This window comes from Hetaerina americana, unplaced genomic scaffold (assembly GCF_022747635.1).
Source record: "Hetaerina americana unplaced genomic scaffold, ioHetAmer1.1.p SCAF_102, whole genome shotgun sequence".
Taxonomy (NCBI): Eukaryota; Metazoa; Arthropoda; class Insecta; order Odonata; family Calopterygidae; genus Hetaerina; species Hetaerina americana.
Window position 1 is genome coordinate 232,384 of NW_027286093.1, and position 20,399 is coordinate 252,782.

The following is a 20,399-nucleotide window of genomic DNA, read 5'->3' on the forward strand; positions in this document are numbered from 1 at the left end:
CAATTTAACAAAAAAAAACAGAACTCAAATCGGAACGATGGGAGCGCCACACGGTGGTTATTCCGGGAACTTTTTGATCAAGGTAGTATACCGCAAAACAACTAAAAACTGCACCCCATGATGCAGCACGAAAGACATCCTACAACACGGAAGGTAGGACACAACAAGCAAGAAATTGAAACATCACTACCACATGAAAATGCACCACGAAACACTCTACCCCCAAAGAGTCTCTAAATGGCAGGGAATGCGACCCAACGTTGCAGGTAGCAGGAATTTGCCCCCGCGGAGAGGGACGAGGGATTGAAAGGGAAACTTAAAAACAGATGAACAGAACATGAATGAAGTCATTCGGAAAGAATGGGTCATTATAGCAAAACACATAATGTTAGTGGAAGAGCATGCATTTAAATACAACTAATTATTTTTTAGACGCTGAGGGTGGCAAGTGGAATTTTTGCTATCTATAACCCTGCAGTTGCTATCCCGTATTGTCCGTGGGAAGAAGGAGTCCTTGAGTCGGCTAGTTCTGGCATCTATTTCCCGAATTTTATATGCATGATCCAAGCGACTAATGTATGTAGGAGTACGAATAATTTGCGAGACCTCGGCGCTGAAACATGCGGATCTAATTTTATTTAATAATTTCAATCCTGCATTGAATCGTCTCTCAGCCAATGATTCCCACCCCAAATCCATGAGCATTTCGGTGACGCTTTGCGTTTTATCGTAGGAATTTTTTACAAAACGGGCTGCCCGGCGTTGAACCTTCTCAATTTCCCGAATGAGACCTTTTTCACTCGGATCCCACACGCTGCATGCGTATTCTAAATGAGGCCTTACAAGAGCGTGGTAACAACGTTCCTTGACCTTCGAGTCACTTTTTCCGACAACGCGTCGAATGAATCCCAATTTTTTATATGCTTGACCGCAGACTTTACGTATGTGAGACCCCCAAGTTAAGTCTTTTGTGAATGTGACACCTAGGTATTTTACCGTATCAACTACTGCTAGGTCACCTCCAGCTAATTTGTAAGCAAATCCCGTTGATCTTTTAAAGAAATTTACCACTGAACATTTATTATAATTTAGAGTCAATCCCCAGTTAGAACACCATTTAGTAATGCAATCTAAATCCTGCTCTAGAATAAAACGATCCTCATCCCCAGATATCTCCCGATAGATCACCGTGTCATCCGCGAACATCCTAATTTTACTTTTCACTTCGCGGTTCAAATCGTTAACAAAAATCAAGAAAAGCAACGGCCCGATCACACTTCCCTGAGGTACCCCCGACGTGACTCGAACGCTGTCGGAACTAGCGCCATCAAGGACTATATGATATCTCCTACCGTGGTGCGATGGGGCTAAAAACAAATTTTCAACATCACTGCTAAAGAGACATAATTACAATTTATGCAAGGGATTTAATATGTAATTTAACCTTTGCTCCGTGAGTGATTCCCAGCCTAGCTCATTTATTATTTTTGATACCCTACTTAGTTTGTCGAAACAGCGTTTCACCAATCAAGCTCCTCTACGATGCACGCGATCCAGTTCGGCAATCAATCCAACTACGTGAGGATTCCATATACTTGCAGTATGTTCTAAATGAGGCATAACAAGTGAAAATTAACATTTCTCCTTAACCTTTTTAATACACTTTCCCAACACTCTTCTTATAAATCGTGATTGTTGCTAACTTGTTCAAATATTCCCCGCGTATGTTTCACCCAGGATATGTCGTGAGTGAGAGTAACGCGTAAGTATTTAATCGAGAACAAATTTTCTATTTTGATGTTCCTGATGCAATAGGCTTTCGAGTGGGAATTGCTCTTTTTTTCTAAAGTTCATCTCTGCACGCTTTTGTAAGTTTAACTATAGTCACCATGTGTCGCACAAAAGTTGTATAGTCATAAGGTCACTTGTTAAATATACTTCTCAGGATTACGGATACCTCTGTAAACCATTGCTTGATCAGCAAATAAACGTGTCTTACTATTAACAACGGAGTTTATATCTTTAATGTAAAGAAGGACTAAGCGTCATACGCGTATGTCATAATGAGGCTTCATCGTGGTATTCGAGAGGGCAATGGGAGCTGAATTGCTATTTGATGAAAGTATGGCAGTGGAGATGAGTTTACAAAGTAGAGGGCGGGCCGTAAATCGGCGGTGATGTTTAGGTGCGCTGTTTTCGTGTGTAATTAGCTTTTTGACTTTGGATTTTAAACCATAGTTTAGCGCGTTACAGATCTCAAAGGCACTTTCCAGAACATCATTATGGAAAGAGACACTGTGGGAAAAATCACGTGGGCTATTTACAAAAGGATGGGATTATTCTGATCACAAAGTGTCCATTTATTTTCATATTCATAGGGAGCTGATATATTACGCTTTCCTGGAAAACTTCCTATGCTCAACCTAGATGAAAGAAGAAAAAGAAACTTTGCACTTCCACATAAAGGTTCAATACTTCACACAACCATGGTTTCGATGGTGCCCATCATCATCGAAACCATGGTCGTGTGAAGTATTAAATCTTTAAGTGGAAGTGCAAAGTTTCTTTTTCTATCCTCATCTTGAAGAAATTCTACAAAGTTAAGCATAAAACTGTTATGCTCAACCTTCTTAGTCAGGTACCCGCATAAATTGCAATGCAGGACGCCCATCCAGATGCACTTCAAATATTACCACGTACGTTTCTTTGATAGAAACATTATTTTAACTGACCATGTCAATTTTCTGGAAAACATTTCTAAAAACCGTCTCCAAACTTCCACTTTAAAAGACTACGTTTCCGCCACCTAAGCGATCATAAAGCTTCAGCAGGTGGTTCTTCCTCTCTGCAGGGTTGACAGAAAAGTGCTACTGTGTCCTCTTCCATCTTCATAATTTACATTCCAAACATGTCCCCTCAGTTAGCGGTTAGGAAGAGAGGAGGAGGGTGGGTTATGAGACGGAAGGGTGACTTCGGAGCACGAGTCAGGCTTTTACGAGTGGGAGTGCGCGAGGGAAAGAGACAAGAGGGAGCGGCGACGCTTGATCCACACCTCGGGGTGCACTGCGATTGAGATAAAGGAGTTAAGAGAGAGACAGGAGAAGAGGAGGGACTTTGTCCGCTTACGTCCAGTGGCGAATGGAAGCCAACGGGTGCAGGTACTGTATTTTCCTAAGCCGGTCTACCCATGGGGTGGCACTTGGATGGGAATGGACAGGTTGGACGGTCAGTTTAACCAGGCTAAGGCTTCGAGAGAGCTAGAGAGAGGACCCTCCACTCTGCGACAACGGGCGCAACTGCAAAAACCGTGAGGGTGGACCGAGGGACGGAACAACTGACCGACCAATAGGGGGGGCGGGGGGATGAATCTCTTTCAAGGGAGGGGTAGGTGTGTGACGGGGGTACATGTTTCTCTTTTATGAGGTGGTGCAGAGGGAAAAGAGGGTGCTGAAATATGATGGGAGCGGGTGTGGGTGGGAGGGGGGACAGGGACGATCTGTTAGGAATTACATAATAAGAAGATTTTGAATTGAGCATGGTGGTTCTCCGTGAGCTGTCTCACTTTAATTACTTTTGATCTGATGAAAGGAAGATGGGAGATAGAATGGGGTGGAGATAGTCAACGGGAGGACGGGGCGTGAGAGAGTTGGTCAGAGAAAGTGGGGACGTTGAAGCGAACTAGCTACTCGTGTGCCTCTGTCTGTATGTGCAGAGCACAGAGAGGGGTTGGCGATGAGGGCCAGACGGTCATTGGGAAGGGAAGGAAGGGTTGGAGGAAGGAAGGAAGGCCGGGCCGTCGGAGGAAATTAAGCGAGAGGCCTGTGAACGTGATTAATTGGGTGGCAATTAGTCTTGTGCTGGTGGGTGTTTGGTAGACGCCAGGGAAAAGGGGGTTGGGGATGGTTGAGGTGGAGGAGGAACGGGATAGGAGGGAAGGATATGGGGGGTGGGGTGTGAGTTAGCGGAGGAGAGAAAAGGAGGGGTGCGGTTGAGTGAGTGGAACAGGGAGTTTAGCGAAGGGATAAGGAGCCGGTCCAGGAGTGGAGAGGGTGCAGGCAGGAAGTGGCGGAATGAGGGGGGAGGGAAAAAAGACCCGATGGGTTGACATGGGAACGCGGTGGCTATCGCTGAAAGGGGCAGGGGAGAGGGAAGGGGTGACATACGAGGTGGGTTATGGGTGGCGATTGGTTCTTGGGGAGCGTGAGGCGATCCCCGGGAAATGGGAGGAGAGACGCCCTCTAGCCGCATTCGAGGTGGACTCTGGAACGGCTCACGACGCCTTGGCGCTTTGACTGACCCTGATTTTTCTTGATCTCGTAAATACTTGAACCTGCTAATAACCTACTTTGCACTGACCTCTCGCACTGCTTAATATGGTATTATCGCTTTAAAATAAATTTTACATCAATATTAATGTTGAGAATCACAAAACTGGTGACATTTACACCATAGCCCGCTAGCTGCCGCAAGGGCGTGTGGCGGGGGGTGTCAGGTCACCAGCCATACATGCACAATCGCAATAATGTTGCCTCTGTATAAATATCAGTTTGATCATGCGCTCGAAAAGTTTTAATCACACACAAGAAAGTGCTTACATGCAACGCAATGCAATAAAAGGATTCATGTATTCAAATCACGTTGTAGAATTGTTAAAAATATATAGAACTGTATAAAATATAACAACTTTAAATGAATATGATATAAATATTTAGAATCAAGGTGCAAATGTTCAACCTAAAACATTGAAGTTTTATGCTAATGGGCATTGTTAAACGCGGGTATAAACCAGGGCGCAATAAATTGGGTTGAAGGACTTCTTCTTCCCACGGACAATACGGGATAGCAACTGCAGGGTTATAGATAGCAAAAATTCCACTTGCCACCCTCAGTGTCTAGGGAATAATCAGTTCTACTCTATTGCATCCTCTTTCACTAAACTCGTGTGCTTCGTTGTCATAACCCATTCTTTCCGAATGACCTCATTAGCGTTCTGGTCATCTGTTTTTAAGTCACCCCTCCAACCACTTGTCCCTCTCCACGGGGGAGACCCGCTCGCTACCTGCAACAATGGGTCGCATTCCTTGTCTTTTACAGTCTCCTTGAGGAAGAGATCGTTTTATGCTGCATTTTCATGGGTTAGTAGATTTTTGCCTCCTTGCTTCTTGTGTTCTGGTCTGTGCGTTGTTGGATGGATTTCATGCTGCATCCTAGGTTGAAATTGTTTGTCAGTTTATGGTATATGTGTTTGCATGAGCGTCGGATGAAGGAGATTTCCCATGAGTGTGTGCGCCGCTGTGGGTGTAGTTTTCCATGTTGTTGATTTTACATGTGGTATTGTTCCTTTTTACGGGTGGTCTCCTAACACCCACCACCACATGCCCTTGCGGCGGCTTGCGAGTAATTATGTAGATGTAGATGAAAACAAAAAAACCGATACTTTTTACATAAGAAAATGTTTAGTTAATGATGAATAAAATATGTATACATACATGTATATGAGAAGTTGCAAGACTTGGTAGTCCAGTGGATAGGATTAGCATTAGATTACATTAGAGTGGGTGTAATTTTCCACGTTGTTGTTTTGCATGTGGTATTGTTCGTTTTTACGGTTGGTGACTTAACACCCCGCGCCACACGCCCTTTCGGCGGCTTGCGGGATATTATGTTGATGTAGATGTAGATTACTGACCGGAGGTCGTGGGTTTGACTCCCAGGAACACCTTTGGGTATCCTAAGCTTCACCCCGGGCTGTGCGTTATTTTTCCAGAACTTGTACCAGAAATGATAGCAGAACTTTCCGGGAAGACATAGGCGGCAAAGGGGATTAGGGGACGGGCCCCACTTTTTATTCTGATGTGTGAATTTCACTCACCGTTGGGGTTAGTATTAGGTAAACTCTTCCTTCAACTAACTCATCGACCTTCGGGTTGATAACTGTAGTATGAGGAATCAATCTTTTCGGGAGTAAATAATTTGAGCCAAAGTTTAAAGATGTGAATTTACATAAATCAGAAAACGGACCATCGTTTGCTCCGGAATTGCAAGCATATTAATTTCCAAGATAATGAAACTATAAAGTAAATAAAATAAACAGAAAAAAACATTTAAAAGTCAAGGTAAATGCCTTCTCTCCTTTAATTGAAATGATTATGGTATATCCGAAATAATAAATGATCTAATTTAATGGACTTTTGATGCTTAAAATAACCGAGCGGGGTGAACTATGTCCCAGTAAGTTGATTGAAGCGTATGCGCATAACCAAGAAGACTTCCAAGGAACTCTCATCAAACATAGTTGGCTTGGCGCATTCCTTTCCCGAGCAAACTAAATTACTGCATCTCAAGATTGCCTAATTTAGGTTCTTAGAATTCCTGAAATTAATACGGAGAAGTCATTTGCTTTTCATTTTGTTGTCAATTTCAGTTCAAATGTAATTTTCTGTTTGACCTGATGCGTTTATGCTAGTACTTTTTTCTAACGGTCGGCATTTGTTTATTAAGAAAAAAAGCAAATCGTTCTTTTCTCCCGTCTGTTGTTCAATATATTTCATTTCAATCTATTTCCGAGGAGAAAGTCTAAACATATAAGATCATAGTATGGAACGAGTCATGGATTCATGCCCCTTAGACTCATACAATGCGGTTAATGTGGACCGGAGAGAAACTACGTACGTGTTAACGGTTTACGGGAGTTTTTATTTCATCCAGTAAGAGGTGAAATTTGTTAGAAAATTTGATTGAATATTTAATGCCAAATTAATTTACGACATCCCATTAATAAGTTTGGCATTAAAATGTGAAAATTTCAAATTTTAAAAATCATTCGCCTCTGCCGGGATTCGAAACCGTCTCTCTCGATATCCAGCCGAGTGCTTTATGCAGCTTTACCTTTTACCTTTTACAAGACAAAATTTTGGGATTACATTCGAAACTTGTTTACCGAAAAACCTTAAACTAAGTTTAAACTTATAGTAAAAACAAACTTACACCCCAAATAATTTCTTTTAAGGCCTTAAAAATTCGAAAGGTCACAGGAGGCCTCGGTAACTAAACAGGCTAATATGCTAGGCCGTGCATCAAGGGCTCCGGGGACGAATCCCGGACTATCTGAATGATTTTTACACTCAGAAAATGTTGAATTGTAAAGCATATTTAGCAGATGACTTAGCTAAAAGTTGCTGTCCTCTTGAAGTTTCTTTGAATTTTTCAATAGGTCTGCCGTTTCATCATTGGTGTTGTCACTCTTCAGTGGATCAATTTACATTAGTATCTTTATGAAAAATGTTTTTCAAAACGGGCCTATTTGAGTTACAATTGTTTTGGTTGAACATGTAAGAATTAAACCTTGTTTAAATTCCAAAGAAACTGCGGGAGATGCCGCAACAGTAACTTTTAACGGAGTCATCCGCTAATGTGCATTTCAATTCAACAATTTCAGAGTGTAAAAATCATTCGCCTTGACTGGGATTCGAACCCAGATCCCTCAATATCTGGGTTCGAATCCCAGTCAAGGCGAATGATTTTTACACTCTGAAATTGTTGCATTGAAATGCACATTAGCGGATGACTCCGTTAAAAGTTACTGTTGCGGCATCTCCCGCAGTTTCTTTGGAATTTGTCAAAGTAAAACACCATAAGTGTTTAAAGTTGGTTTCAACCTCGTGGACTGTGGCGCCTCGCGCACGACTACGAATGCCTGTGACATTGTATGTACGCTATTTCGTCACAACATCTTGTTCCTTTAAAAGCCCCAAAATTTCAGAATTTAAGAGGCCTCGGTAGCTAAATGGCTAAAGCAATCGACCGGATATTGAGGGATCTGGGTTCGAATCCCAGCCAAGGCGAATGATTTTTACACTCTGAAATTGTTGCTTGTTTAAATTGATGTAATATTTGAACGGAAATGTTTGATGGAATCCTGATCTATGCATCACTTTTTATGGCAAAAACTAGTGAAAATTATCGGAATCAAGACGACGTCTTCATAAGATAACACTAAAGAGAGAGAGCGAGGAATGGGTGCAAGGTAAACGGGAGAGAATCCGGAGGGGACTGGTGGTTCCGAGGGAAGAGGGAGAAAGGGGTGATCGAGGGTGTGTTTAGGATGAGATATGGGGAGCTGGACCAGTTACGAGTGGCGGAAGGTTGGCTAGGCCAAGAGGGGCGTTTAGTTGTTGTCTGCTGCGTCAGCATTCATGGTAGTGCTATGAAGAGGGGTCGCTATGAGGGAGATAGATATTTGAGGGACGACGGTTAGAAGTGGGTTTCGTCAGACACGTAAAACGCCGGCGAGGAAAAAGGATTGGGTGGGAGTCAGAAGTGGAAATAGATTACTCTTCTGTCTTCCTTGCATTCCATCTTGTTTTAAGGTTTTTCATCCTAAAGGAAAACGGTGAATTTTCGTATCTATTTTGAGATTGTCAAGCTAAAACATAGAAGAGCATTCATAATAATTATACGGAAAATTAGTTTCTAGTATCAAGTGACAACTGCACGTCGTAGAAATTTGTCTTAGTGCGACTAGAGGATTCGACTTCTGGATTGTTTCGCTGTTTATGTATTCGTAACACGAAGTGCTAATGAAGTGTAGAAACATGCTATATTGCGTGTTTCCTCAACATTTATCTAAATTAAATGTATTTGCATTTTAGCAGCGCTGTGTATAAAATTTCTTTATGCACTAGAATGAAAAAACATCCCATTTCCACACAAAACACATTGTAAAATATTCCATTGTCTGCTTTAATAAGTTCCTGTTTAGAAGCTACCTGTATTTAACTTCAAATTATTGGTGTTGGGTGTTATTCGGCTGAAATTGTTCACGTCCGTTATTTTAAATTAAAATCAATGGGTAAATTTACACACCCATTTTATTTAAGTAAAATATAAACTTTTAAATAGTATCTAGTGATTTTAATTGATCAGAATTAATATTTAACATCAGCGTTTTGTGCGTATTAATATCTGCAAAATTTAATTATAGTGTCCACTTTATAGTTTTGATTGGTAGTTATAAAAAAAAATTATGCAAGCCCTTTCTCGTAATTAGAAATGTGATGCGAAAATATGGGTAAAATAAATATTTACCGATAATTGCGCTTGAATTGCATCAGTATGAATGCATTTAAACACTGCGAAGAGCTATCATATCATGTATGCTCCCAAGTGATAGGCAAGTGATAATTAATGATGAATGCTTCTAACTCTATATCTACATGCAAAGTTAAATTCATTTCTAATATAAGTAGGATATGAATGCTTTTATCATAGATATTAATTGAGTTGATATTATCATAGCTCAAAGCGGAATGCATATCCACTTCAAATCAATTTCAGTATCGGTAACTAACGCTGTGATGAAAGAGCTGAGTTGGAATAATTGCTTTTCGGAGAAGTTTTTCCTGGAAACGTCGGTCGTTAATTTTCCAGGTTTCATCCAGCAGGACATATTCATAAGTCATATAAATTCCACGCCCGGCAACGCATTCGTTTCACTTGGTCCTTTAGAAGGTGCGTGAAAGGTTTTTTACATGCTTCCAAATTTATCCTCATTGATTCGAAAAAAAAGAAATGTTTTCGCCCCACCAGTAAGTAACCCTAACCGGCGCGAATCGGTTAAATGACACCTCAAGTTTGGCTCCCCACAAATCCACGTTCCTCCCAGGCTCCCGCGCCAGAATTGATCGCAGCCCATCCTTTAGCCGTGGCTGGCCCGGCCTTCCCCACAAATAGGCCTTCACTCTCCGCTCTTCCCCCATTCGTTTCCTTTATCCCGCACCAAATCCGTTTCACCACCTTCGTTTTCCTTGGGAGCCGTACGCCTCGGGCCACAGGTTGAAAACCACGTATCATGCCACACACCATTTCGGTAGAATATGTTCGTATTAAGGGACGTAATTAATGTGCTTCCAACGTGAATACCGCATTCTAATCGCTACAGAATTACTTCTAAAACAATTTTAAGTATAGGGCAAAATGTATCTGAATTCCAAAAATTTCAAACTACTTGAGTTGCTTTATCTTTTAGAAATGTATCTAAAAAAAGGAGAATTGGGATAAAAATGTGACGATTTCATTCATCCTATGCGTTAAAGAGGAGACGGAGTTTTGAGAAAATTTATTTAATTTTGCCTGAGAGTTTTCAGTAATAATAAAGTAATAGGATATAAGCAGCGAAAGTATGCAATTAAATTGTATAGGATAACTATTTCTGCACCTATTTGTAACTGTATCGGATATCGTAATTGTTATGTTCAATTATTTTTGAGAGAATGGCGTACTTATCTCCGAATCTTACTTATTGTGCACATATGGATAGGTTTTCACAAAAAGATTAAACATATAATATTTCTCTGTTGTGGAACAGTAATTGAGCGTTTAAGCTGGCACGCTTTAAAAATTGTTGCTAATCTTAAAAATGTGCTATTATAGTTAATTTTTTATTTCAAGCATCCCCAGTGGTTCAGACCAATAATTAGTCTTTGAAATCGGTGAAAGGTGCCAAAAATTTTAGAAAGTGATCGAAAATAAAAGAATTTTCAGATTTTTAAAGACCTGAAATCACTTCGAAATTTGTCTTCTTTTTCCTTCCTCTGTTTAACTTCTCGGAGTCCCTTCATTTTCCAACTCGTTTCCCACCGCTATCTGCTGGGATGAATTCGGGCAAACTATCGCGGAACCACCGTTCACATCCTCCCCGTTTTCTTTTCAATCCTCTTTTCTCGACTCCTCTCGACTCATTTCCCACATTTCGGGAAATAACGGCAACCTTCCTCTCCGTGGCTAAGCGTCCCGCGGCACATCCAACTTCCCTTCCTTTTTCCCCATTCCGGCACCCAGTCCTCGGCGAACCCCAAATACCTCCCCCCCCACCCCCCTTCCAACTCCCCTCGCACTTGCACACAAATGGAAAGAGATCCTTTGGCACTCTGCCCTCGTCCACGCTTATCCTTTCCCGACTCTCTTGCACCTCTAAGACGACGGATGGCACTCCTGGGAGCCAATCTCGCCTCAAATGGGGACAAATATCCTCTGGCCGCTTTTCACCTGCGCGCCATTCCGTGCACTTCTCATCCCCACCCTTCCTCTTCCTCTCTCCGTCCAACTCACCCCCAAAGATCCGCTCGAACTTCGTTTGCCACTTCCTTTAGACCTCACTATTCATTCTTACTGTTTCTTCCCTGGCAACACAGTGTCGACTCCTGGGCATCCTCCCAGGAATCACTGGTAATTCTCATTTGCTTCTGCTTGACCTTCTGGCTTCCAAACTCATATTATGTTTTAGATTTACGCAATTCAATATTACATTAGATTCCATACAAAGTTAATCACCCAGATAAACCAGTGCCCAATTTGTCGCGCGATTGCTGAACTCTTTGATTATAAAACTTATGGGTACTGTTATCGAGATGTTAATCCTTTGAAGTGCCATGTAGTCATCCACCTATTTCAGTTGACTCACGAAATGGATTTTACGCCCGTGCTTATAAGCCTTTGGCACCCTTTTCACTTGGAAGCTCTGCCAAATGGGCGATTCGGTGTTTCTCGCCGCCAAATGCATCGTCAATAAAGGCGAGAGTGAAATAGACAGTGGAGCTGGAGGTGATGATATTTGATGAACAACGGATTTGGTCGTGCACCGCACAAGACACTGAGACCAGGAATCATCTTCAGGAATGGGATATATTTATCAGGAAAGAAATATGGTAAATATCTTTTTCAAATGTTGGTGAAAGAGGGATTGATTCTCAACAGTAGAGGTTAATGAGAAGTTTTGGCTGGAAAGAAAGACGAAATCGGGAATTATTGGAGGTGGTTTAAACATTACTTCGGCATATTTCATAGGATTTAATCCTCCTTTGTTCGTATGCTATGCTCTACGTTACTGGCATACAAATGTAATAGATTATATCAGCCTAGTATTAAAACTGCATTAACATTTGTTATGACGCGATATACCACCGTCATAAGCAGATCATGATTGGCCTGATTATATCTTTACTTTTTTTGAAAGGGTTTGTTAGGGTGGATTAGACATGTGAAACAGTAGTGGAAATCTTTGTGTGCAGAAAATCTAGTACTATAAAAATAAATTTTAAAAATACGATGGGAAATTACGATAGCGATTATAGAGCAGTGGGAAATTAAATGCGTTATTTATGCCCAAAAAACTAACGCACGTTTATTATTCATAAAATATATTATGTGAGTGTTTCTGAAGAATAAAGTTTTAAGGAAGCATAAATCCTACATTGCAAAAGAGAGAAGTGCCTGTGAGATCCTGACCTTGAAAGAGAGAGAAATTAGAATCGGAAACATTTACCAATCTCTGAAACGCCATGACATTGAATGAAAGAAGCTTAACAAAGATCGAATGCAAGCTAAGGAGGAGTTTATGATGCAAATGTATATCCAGTGAGAAAATAAGACTACAAACAAGAAAATATTTAGTGAAAACATTCGTGTGTGCAGCACTGTATAGGTCAGAGACGTGGACCCTAAGAGTGGCAGAATAGAGAAAAATTCGACACTTATTGCTTGAGGCGAATCCTAAAGACTAAATGGCCAGATAAAATAGAAAATTAAAGTGCATAAATCTCTAGATGAGGAAAAGTCCAAATAGAGCACCCAAGGAAAAGAAAAACAAGATGAATTGGACACACTTATGGAACCAAGGAACTCGTCAAGAATATCATAGAAGGGAAAATAATTTAGAAATACTCACGGGGAAGGTCATGAAACGTAAAAGTTGGCCAAAAAAGAGAGATATAGGACAGAAGAGCCACCAGAGAATAGAATTAATAAATAAAAATTCCACTTTTCCATTCCACTTTGCCATTCACTTTTTATTAACGGACTCATGTAATGAAGTGTTTTATAAAAATAGGTTTTGCTCGTGTTAGTTCACGAATAATGAATTATCATACCGATTAGGTACTAGTGTCGTCGCAAGGGTTGTTTTGTGTGTTTCTTCATTCAGAGTGCATTAAACCTCCTTACGTACGGGAATTAAAGGGGTTTCGGAATTTTTTCTCTAATGCTATATGGGGAACTGGGGGGATATAATTTTATAGCCTTGTCTTATGGATTGGAACCTTGAAGTGATTCTAATTCACATATATAGACGTTTTTATTCATGAAAAACTTTTTTTAACTTATGCATATGCAAATACATATAACGTACAAGCAACTAAAATACACAATACACACCTACAAATGCGCTAGATGTCGACGCAGCGTTTAATTTTGCACCTGATTGTAACAATATTGTCTAAGATTTCTTGCTATTATGATTCCTGATTGTTAGAGGAAAGGAGTGTTTCTTCCCCGGCAGCGAGAGAGAAAAGACTTCCGCGACCGCTATTCCGTGAAATCCTTACATAGCGAAATCGACAGTAGCAGCAAAGAAGACACAGTAGAAGACCTAAAGAGTTAGACCACAAACTGGTAATGTTAGGATGATGTTGAGGACAAGAAAATTATGAAATATAAAGCGAGAGATAGTGAGAGAGGAAAATAGATAATTTAGGTTGATGCGAGGTGAGATTGAAGGACAGCGGGGATTACTGGAAGGTAGTCATAGAGTACAGCGGAAGGGACGAGAGCCAGCGAGGGGTGGCTAAAATATTGAATAAAAAGGTGAAAAGAATTGAAGGTAAGCTAGAAAAAGTGACTGATATAATATTATTAGTAAAATTAGAACCGGATACAACAAACTTGGTCATTGTTCGGGTGTACACGCCATCTAGCAATCATAGGAGGGAATGAGTCATTAGTGTACACGATCAGTTAGAGAGCACAATTGCGAGTGTTCCTGGAGGATAAAATTGTATAGTGATGGGGGATTGGAATGCGACAGTAGGCGAAGGAATAGATGGTAAGGAGGAAGGACACTATGTTTCAGAGGCAAAAAATGACAGCGCCGAAGAAGCAATAGATTTTTCAGGAGACGAGTTAATCATCAACAGGATCACTTGGTCTGAGGTCTTTGGGCTCAATTTGGGTATGATTGAGACCAAATGGTCCCTTATCCCGTTTAACCCATGAATGGTTTAGGCACCACAGAAAGCGTATATACACATGGAAAATGCCGTGAGATTCAGGAAGGTATTAGTTTAACTACATAATAGTTAGACACAAATTTATGAACAGCGTGATCAATTAGCACAGTTTTCCGGAAGTGGATGTGGACTCTGCTCACATATTAGTAATCATGAAATATAGCGTCTGAATCAGAAGTATAAGGCGGGTTAGGAAATTTAACATAAAAGGACTAATCGGAGAAAATAGGAGTAACGGCAGAGTGCAGGAAAAGTCGTGAGGGGTAGGAAGGGAGCTGGATACTATAGAGGAAGATTTAGAACATTTCGAAAGGGAGCAGTCGAAATCCGCGAAAAAAATATAGAAATAGTAAATAGGGAAAGGAAACCATGGATCATGGAAAATACGATTATAAAGATAGATGAGACAAAGAATTGGAAGAATGTTAGCACCCCGTTTGGTAGAAGAATGTGTAATGAATGAAGTAATAGACTAAGGTGGGATACAGATAGGGCAAAATGAGTGAGTTGGGAGACGAAAATTGAGAAGATATGGAAATTCTACGGAGAAAGGGAGGAATTGGTGAACTACACAGGAAGACTAAAACTCTGTAAGGGAGTAAGAAGAGCAAATCGTGGCCAACAATCACTTATAAGTCAGAAAAAAATACTTGCAGAACCGAAAAATATCCACAGCAGATGGTAGGGATATATAGAGGAACTGTATTCTAAATAAATTAGACCAGTGAGCTTAGACATATAGTGAGCGATTTTGATGTACGAGGGTCATCCGGAAAGTAGTACCCGTTCGTGCCGCATGAAGTGCTGACGACGCGAGTAGCCGCTGGACGAGGTCAGATAGCTTCAGTGGCTTGTCTGCCTTCTCTGAGCCAAGTTGCGTGACGCTAGCATTGCCTGTGTTGTTTCTGTGATTGTTTACAATGTTTAAAAAAATTGAGAACGCCGCCAGTTGTGAAGTGAGGGTAGTGATTAAATTCCTCAATGCAAGAAACGTTCGCCCATGTGATATTCATCGCCAATTAAAGGAGGTGTATGGAGACAATGTAATGGACGAGTCGTCTGTTCGGCGGTGGTGTCGCAACTTCAACATGGGGAGGGGGAACACACACGACGATGAGCGTTCGGAGAGACCGTCTGTCATTACAGACCAACTGGTGAGCTCAGTTGACGAATTCGTGAGGAACGATCGGCGCGTCACAATTGATGACATCTGTGAGCATTTTCCCAATGTTTCTCGAACAATTGTTCATGAAATTGTTAAACACCATCTGCATTATGCAAAAATTTGTGCAAGATGGGTCCCTCGCGTATCTCAATGAGCTGGCGGCGAAGGACTATGCAGCAGGAATACAGAAACTTGTCACACGTTATGACAAATGCCTTAATTTGTTTGGAGATTATGTTGAGAAGTAGTTTAAAGTATCCTCTTTCAAATAAAATTTTTTATGCTTGTTAATATTTACTTTTGTGTCTTTATTTCACGAACGGGTACTACTTTCCGGATGACCCTCGTAGATGAGCACAGCTTAGGCCGGGCTCGTTGCAGAAATAGAAAGGGTAATAAGGGAAATGAAATCTTATAAGGCCATGTGGGTAGACAATATTCCTGTGAAACTTCTTTAAGGCTAAGGAAAAAATTGGAGAAATAATATTTACGAACTAATTCGTATTATTTATGAGGGAGAAATTTAGCCATAATGACTTTTTCAGATCAGTTTTGTTACTATCCTAAAAAGAGTATAGGGAGCTATCTGCGAGGAATATACGAGTATAACTAGAAGCTTGATTGTCCAAGAAGATTAAGTAATTTTCACAATCATTTATAAGAGCAGAGTAAATGAAAACTTAAGGATGAAGAATTTGGGTTCAGGAAGGGGAGAGTCAAGTGTACGGTGCCGTAGTGGTAATGAGGAAACCAATAAAATAAAATGGAATCAGAAAGTATTTGCTTGTTTCGTAGATTTCCCAACGGTGTTTGATAGAGCGGATCGGGAAAAACTAATGTATATAGTACAGAAGTTAAGAGTAAATTGCATAGGAGACCAATCTGTAACCTGCGCGTCTCAACCTGATCAATTGAGTGAGGGATAGAGTCTCCGGATGGGTTTTGTTAAAAATAGAAGTAAGACAGAGGTTTATATAATCACCCTTCTTTTTAACGTACTTGAATATGTGGAGTCAATTATGAAAGGTGCATGAAAAGAACAGTAGATAGGAATAAAATTCGACTGGAAATTTATAAAATCAGGATTACTGATGACCAAGCTTTACTTTGTCAGTCAGCCAAGGGATTAAAAGCATTGCTGAGTGAATTGCACATCATTGTGTTGGAAATGGGATAGATATACATTTGAACAAAACAAAATTTAGGAGGTTTTCGATAAAAAGAATGGATAACCTAACGTTAAAATGTTAAATTGTACGTTAGGAGGGTAAAAGCTAGAGCAGGTAGAACAGAAAACGTATCTTGGAAGTTTTTTGGACCCAAAAGGTCGACGAAGTAGTAGACGGAAGGATAAGAATTGCGTCAGGCAAAGACTCTTTCACAAGGAGCAGGGAATCGATGACAGGGACATCGATTCAGGATGTTTAGAAAAAGCTCACTAAAACTTTGACATGGAGCGTAGATACATGTGGCACGAAAACATGGTCATTTAATAGAATGATAGGCAGGATGGATTGAAGGCTTTTGAAATTTGGGCGTGGAAAAGAATGGAGAATATTAAATGGGAAGAAATGAAAACAAATGAGGAAGTGCTGGTGTGTATGGCGGTGGTGGTTTGTTGGAAGAAATCCAAAGGATGCAGAAAAGATGGATGCAATGCATTTTTATTGGTGACGGTATATTAAATGCTGTGAAAAACCCCCAAATTACCTTCATAGATGCAAAAAACATCATTAAGTGACAAACCATTACCTAACCCTATACATAAATAAATAAATATATATATATATATATATACATATACATATATATATATATGTATATATATATATATATATATTTATACATATATTATATACCATTTTATATATGTATATGTATATATATATATATATATATATATATGTATATATATATTTATATATATTATATACCATTTTATATATGTATATATATATCCAATAAAAAACAACAATACTTACACTAAAGCGACTCATATCGCACGAAACGTTCCATCCCTTTTTCTCTTTCCAGACGAGAACACAGAATCTGCAATTATTTCAACTCCCGTGATAAATTCCTCTCAAATCTACACCAGTCCCTCTTTCAACGAGAATATCCAGACCCCTCTCTTAAACAAAAGAATCCGAAGACATATATAAACTCCCAAACCTTCCTTTACCGCAGAAATTCACGCCCTTTTCATTTTTGTCAACTACTTTCCTATGATTGCTTTACCTACAAACATATCCTCCTGTGTCCTCGTCCATTTCGTCTCTGGTGGGTCAAATAGCTCCTGAATGCTATTTATGGCCAAACAATCGGAGCCATTGTTTGCATGAACCCTGCAGATTTTAATGTGCTTTACGTTTCCTTGATAGCTCAATTGGTTAAGAGCATTGGCCCTACAAGTCGAAAGATGCGAAGCATTAACCCAGTATTTTTTATTGCATTATTCTGAGGAAGTACGAGGGTTTCAGCTCGAACTCCATCGCCGTAGAAATGGCTGGGCGCTTCAAATATTTCCCGTCGCGAATTTATAACGGAAAACAATTGAATCGTTTTATTATCTACTCTTCGTGTGGCATTGTTAGAAGCTCGCTCTTCACTCTCATTTAATATTTTTCATGCATGGAGACATTTAGATTTCGTGATTCTGTGTACTTCATTGTTTTTATTACGTCAGTTTGGACCGCTGACTTTCTTGAAAATTCTTTCGCTAATTTACTCTTAGGGAGAAAATCTTCCGAGCAGAGAACGGCTCTCTGAATTATTTGGAAAGAAATTGTTTGAAAACGGTACAGGATTTAAAAGCAGATTTAGTGAGGGATTCCATTGAATCCTCAGAAATCTCTATCGTTTTGCGGCAGCTACGGTCTCTCTGAAGAATAAAATCTCAAGTTTGCAGGAATTTACATATTTGACAAAGTAAGAGGGGCAAAAAGTAGACTCGGAACCCTACTCTTCTTGAGCGTCAATAACTATCAAGCTATTTAAAGGTGAGGTGAAAGAAAGAGAAAAAACAACTTTGCACTTCCACACACTTTTTTAATATAACACGACCATGGTTTCGATGCTGCGCATCATCTTCAGGTACCTGAAGATGATGCGCAGCATCGAAACCATGGTCGTGTTATATTAAAAAAGTGTGTGGAAGTGCAAAGTTGTTTTTTCTCTTTCTTTCACCTCACCATGAAAGAATTCCACCAAGTTAAGCCTGAAACTGTTAGATTCATCAAGCTATTTAAAGTTAAGAATTTGGAATTCCTTCGATTAAAAAAATTAATATTAACATCAAGGTGCTTTACATTGTTCAGAGATAATTTTATTAAAAGCCGTTGCCATGAGAATATTAATTACATTTTTTTATGTGAAATAATTTGATTGTTACAGTTGTAACGTGAAAATAATTACTTTATGAACATTATAAATGTATTAGTTATTTTGTCTGCTATAAAAAGACATGTTCACATGAACACATTCGGTGTAAATCTACCGTATCATTCCCAAGAGATACTTAAGCATATCTTCTCGTGTTCTTTGGTGTTTTCATTATTTCCTGACCCACTGCTCTATGCATGTTTAATTTTCTTTTAAAGTAGAAACACAGTAAAAGACCGAATGAAACTTATAATATGAGGTTGCCCAGCAAACAACGAGTAAACTGAATAGATGTTTCATTCAGCCTATCATTCACTACTTTTTGTAATGTTAAAAAGTTTCTCTGCGCAACAAATCCACCTACTCCCTGAACTAATCGGTCAAGTTAACCTGATAAAAATACGTTGTGACTACGTCCACTGAGGCTAAGAATGCTAAAAACAGTCAAAATATAAATACGGAAGGGTTTGGTCCTTGAATACAGTGAGCCTTACTTGATAGGTCTGACAACTTCTAAAAAATATATATATATATATATATATTTGTGAGTTGGTGGTAACTTATCGTTTAAATTTTTATGCTATGAAAAGAAAATATTGGTGGGTATTCGGTTATAGCCGAAAGATTTGATCTTCTAATATACTGCACGGCCAAGAGCAGTTATTTCATCCTGTTTGTCGGCGATTTAAATTTCAAATAGTCAAGACTAGCACAAAGAATGATGGGCATAGCAATGTGAACAAAAATGATTGTCCATTTGGATATCTATTGATAAACAAAATATGAGATCGTGAAAGCTTAACATCGTCATAAGCCTGCCGTATATTTAATCCCGTTTTCTTTTATATGGAAAATTTCATAAGAAAAAATATGATGAGTATTGAGTAAGAATTCAGAATGATAATTAATTCTGAATTCAGAATTCTGTGTGCATGTTCGCATTTCTCCGTTTTATGAGGTGTAGTATAAGTATTTCCTACTCTCTCTCTACATTTCTTCTGAGCAAAACTTGGAATTCACGGTCTTCCTAAGCAAATAATTCTCGACATCAAAGCTATTTGCGGTTCTCGAAAACCGGGCTTGCCACAAAAGATTACTACTCATTAAGTGAACATGAAGCCAAAAACCGTTGTCTCGAGGCTCACAAAGCAAACAAGACCCTCTATCTCTCCCTCACCGTTCAGTTCTCCCCTCCTATTCCCATTCTATTGCCTCCACCCAAATACTCAAAACACTTCCTTTCCCATCCCTTCTTAACTTTGTTTTCTTTTTACCTCCTCGGGAAGCTCCTCTTCCGTCTTGCCTTTCCTATCTCTTCCCCCCCTACCCACCCGCCCATCTCTCCCGATAACCATATCCTCCCCCCCCCCGCATCACCCTCAAATCCCCTGGTCTCTCCACGCGTCGCAGCACGCCTGCTCTTTCTCTATCCCCCACGCTCCCTCCTCCGAACGACAGGAATCCGACTCCTTACGCCTAGCTCGAGAAGGAGTGGGCGGGAGGATTTGCTCGAAAGGGGTGAGAGGCATTCTCAAGACTCAAATTAGCGAGGACGGGGAGGAAAATTCGCTCCAAATCCCAGTGCCTCCTTGCGAGGGGAAAAGGATGGGATAACAGAGAGAAAGATAGAGAGAGGGAAGGATAGAGAGGGGGTGATAGGCCCAGTGTAAGGTTCGTGTAAGAAGAAATTGAAAGAGAAAAAAGATAGTGTGGAAGACAGTCGTAGTAGTAGAAGGTAGAAAATTGTACTAGTGTTTGGCAAAGGGGAATGCAAATAAATGGCGTAAGGAAGA